Source organism: Monopterus albus, unplaced genomic scaffold (assembly GCF_001952655.1).
Source record: "Monopterus albus unplaced genomic scaffold, M_albus_1.0 scaffold561.1, whole genome shotgun sequence".
Lineage (NCBI taxonomy): Eukaryota > Metazoa > Chordata > Actinopteri > Synbranchiformes > Synbranchidae > Monopterus > Monopterus albus.
Window position 1 is genome coordinate 3,730 of NW_018128441.1, and position 4,108 is coordinate 7,837.

General features: G+C 37.0%; 1 pseudogene; it reads right to left on the reverse strand.

The window, feature by feature from the left end:
- Nucleotides 1-2,259: 2,259 nt before the first annotated feature.
- On the reverse strand, nucleotides 2,260-3,184 carry LOC109953168 (olfactory receptor 6N2-like; annotated as a pseudogene).
- Between the last annotated feature and the right edge of the window lie 924 nt (nucleotides 3,185-4,108).

Below are 4,108 nucleotides of genomic sequence, written 5' to 3' on the forward strand. Positions count from 1 at the left end.
GAATCTGTTGATGATTTTAAAAAACAGCTGAAGTCACATTTATTTAGACAGTTTTTTAATTGATTGGGTTTATTCATTTTATTTTGTGAGTACTTTTTATGTTTATTTTTATCTCTTTTTATCCTTTGACTTTTTAATTGATTGGGTTTATTCATTTTATTTTGTGAGTACTTTTTATGTTTATTATTTATCTCTTTTTATCCTTTGACTTTGTAAAGCACTTTGTGACTCTGTCTGTGAAAGGTGCTATATAAGTAAAATTTACTTACTTACTTACTTATCCACTCACTCCAATCGGCAGAAGGCCGCCCAGCAAGAGCCGGGGTCTGTCAGAGGTTACTTCTGTTAAAGGGAGTTTTTCCTCCCTGCTGTTGCCACATGCTGCTCAAGGGGGGTTGGTGGGTTTTCCGTACAATAATGTAAGGTCTAGACCTGATTATGTAAGCAAGTAAGTAAAAGATTAACTCTGGTTTAGAAAAGTGCTATATAAATAAAGTAATTCACAATAAGAAAAGGAAGATAACCACAATAATAAATACAATGAAATTCACATACAATATAAACCTTCAATACAGTAATTCAAACAACAGATACAAGATTCAATAAAATCACAAAGAAAAATAATAAAATAAATAAATGTCCTAGTCGAAGCCGTGATAAACACCTGCATAAATAAATATGTTTTCAAAATGCAGTGCAAATCTCAAGTGGAAGGGTTTCTTAAAGATAGAACCTCAAGGAAATAAATACAAAGAAAACAAAATTGATCCAAGAATAGAGCCTTGAGGAATCCTGCACATAAGAGGAGTGATACAAACAGAGAAACTTATATTACACAAGTATGACTCAAACATTTCAAAACAGGACCTCAAAAGCCAACGTGGGTCTTGAGACAAGAGAGCAAGATACTCTGGTTTACAGTGTCAAGTGCAGCTGATAGATCTAATAAAACTAAGAGACAGACACATCCACCATCTAGAACAAGCAACAGATCATTAGAAACCCTTAATAGAGCAAATTCTTTGCTGTGATGAGATTTGAATCCAGATTGAACATTTTCAAGAACATCATCATCATTGAAAAGAAATTGCACTTGAATCTTCTCTAAGACTTTGGAAAGAATTGGCAACTTGTAAATCGGTCTAAAATTTGATAGTACCAAAGTATCCAAGCTGGGTTTCTTCAAACTAGGTTTAACTACTGCATGTTTAAACTCGGCTGGAACAAACTATGAAGAAAAACAACCATTATTCAGACTAAGGAAAACAGGACCAATGGTATTAAAACCTTCCTAAATGAGGTTCATGGAAGTGTATCAGAGGAGCAATTGGATGATTTCAGATGATGAACAACTTCAGGAAGCACCTTACAGAGACAAGTGCCCTGAGACAATTGTTGTAAATTGGCACAAAACAAATAAATTGAATTGAAATGATATTTATTTCTCTCCTCTAGTTTTTGATATTAACCTGTGGAGATGCTGTCTGTGCTTTGTTTATGTGTGGTGTGATGCAGTTCAGTGAGAAAGCCCATCATGTGGGTTTTTGTAACTTTAGATGATGAATTGTTTGTATCATTCCTTTTACTTTAAATACTCAGTTTGTCACACTCATGATTCCTCAACCAGGTGCAGGCTAATCATCCTGAGAGGAATCACCTGAATGTAATGTTAAGAGGCAGCTACTCAGTGAGGTTGTGACACTGATGGAGGACCGATGGTCAAAACAATGTCTTCATCTAAAATAAGGGGAATTCTTGTCATTTAGGGTGAGTGTGACCGACAAAACTTCAGTCAGCATTAGCTTGATTCAAGCTGTTGGACTTGGTTTCCTTCAGACTGTTGGTTTAGTGTGTGCATCTCATGTGTGTGTTGTCTAGAAGCAGATGAACCCATGATAGTTAACATTTTGCTTGATGTGAAAATAACTACCTGACAACAATAGTATTTCATTGATTAGTTTAAATTTTTCTTATCGAAAATGTTGAAATGTTTCTGTCTTGTCAGAAAGGCCACCTCTGACATGAGAATGACCACACATGTCCCAAAACGTACACTGCTTTTCCAGGGTCAATCAGGACATAAATAAATAAATCAGTAAATAAATAAAGTACACATCGCATTTTAAAACCTTAAAAGTGCTTTTACCGTCAACAATAAAGACACTTCACATACTGTAAATGACTGGAAAATGCATCCAAATGCTGCTCAAGGGGGGTTGGTGGGTTTAAGCTAGTAAACCAGTAATCGGTGTTAATGCATCAGATGATTTTAGCTGGACCAAATAACCTTTTGAGGTGTTTAGAAATTTCTTTCATTTTGAGTCCATATATGAGTGGATTAAACAAAGGATGGTACAAAACTATTTGTAATGTCATTACTAAGTGTGCAGTTTTTGAAAAACTGGATTCCACTCGAGCTGTAATGATATCAAAAGCACTCAAACAGGAAATACTGACTAAAACCAGCAGGTGGGGTAAACAGGTCTCTGCTGCTTTTTTCCTGACTTCTCTAGAACTTCGATGGGCTATAATAAGTATCTTTGTGTACGTGAAAACTATGAAGAACACAGGTAGTACTGCCAGATCTAATAAAGCAACCACCATATATAGTAATTACTCTTGATCCTACACAGTGAAGCCTGTAAATGGCATTGTTACAAAATATTCCTTTCAAAGTAAAGTTACACAGTTTAGTTTGAGCACTCAGTATTGTTGGCACTGTAGTATGACAAGCAGACACAAACCAAGCTAAAGCCAGGAAAATAATCACACTGGTTTTCTTCATGATAGTTGGATATTGCAGAGGTTTACATATAGACACATATCTGTCATAGGCCATGACTGCCAACAGTAAGAACTCTGAGCTGCCTAAAAAGTAAAATATAAAAAACTGGAAGAGACAGGCTGAATATGATATGACTTGTTGTTCAGATACAACGTCAGTCAGGAGTTTGGGGTAGATACCGGTGCTGAAAAGAAGAGAGTTCACTAACAAAGCTGCAATGAAAATGTACATAGGCTCATGGAGGTCTTGGTGGTTCCAGATCAGGTACAAAACAGTAGAATTACTGCAGACTATTAGAATATATACTGTAAACATGATCAGAAAATAAACACCTCCATATTTGTTAACTTGCACATACCCATCAAGAGTTATAGATGTAAGGTTTAAGTCATCCCCCATTTAAGTTGTCTATAACTAAATGCTGAAGAATAAAACAGGTAGATTACATAACCAGTGCACATGAACAGTAATTCAAAAAGAAGTCTCATTATAGCAGTTACACCAGTATCCTACTGGTACTGGAGCGTCTCATTCATTCACAGAGAGCTGACTTTGATGTACTGCATGTTCATCTGCAAGACTTAGAAAGTGGAACCGTTTGAAGATGTGAAAGGTTTTTATAAGCTAGTGTCAGCCTCCATGGATCTCATTAAAGTCCCCATGAAAGTAGATTCTAATATGTAGAGAACTTCATCAAGCTATAGAATCCTGGTGTTCAAGGGACAATTGATCTTTGTACCTGACCATGCAGCCCATTATTTTGTCTTTACAACTCAAAATACCTGCTGCAGCAGCCCTCTCTGTTCCATGAGAACAGAGACTGCTGGATCGTTCTCTTTACAATGCAGGTCAGTCTAGATCCATTTTCTAAGGTCCTGCAGCCAATGTTTACTGAGTTTGAATTCAAACTAACTAGGCCTTTTTCTTTGTTCACAAAAAACAGGTCCCACATCCTCTGTGTGTAACCCCTGTCACTGTGGTTACTTGCATAGTAGCATTCCAACTGTCATTACCCATGAGGTAGGCAGATAGCATTAAGGGCCTTGCCTAAGGACCCAGGCAGGATAGTGACCTTGTCCTGACCGGGGTTCAAACCCCCAACCTTCTGTACCAAGGTCAGTGGTGTTACCCACTGAGCTATTTTTAACTACACCAGTTCTTTTATCTGAAGGCCCCAAGAAGTAACACTCAGGAAACAGGAATCAGCTTTACGTAGATTTATTTTCTTCTGGTTAAATGCAGAGTTATAACAGCGCTGGGCTCTACGAGATGACAAGTCCCAAGAGCTCTGATAATAGGAAGTAATTCACATATATCTTCTCG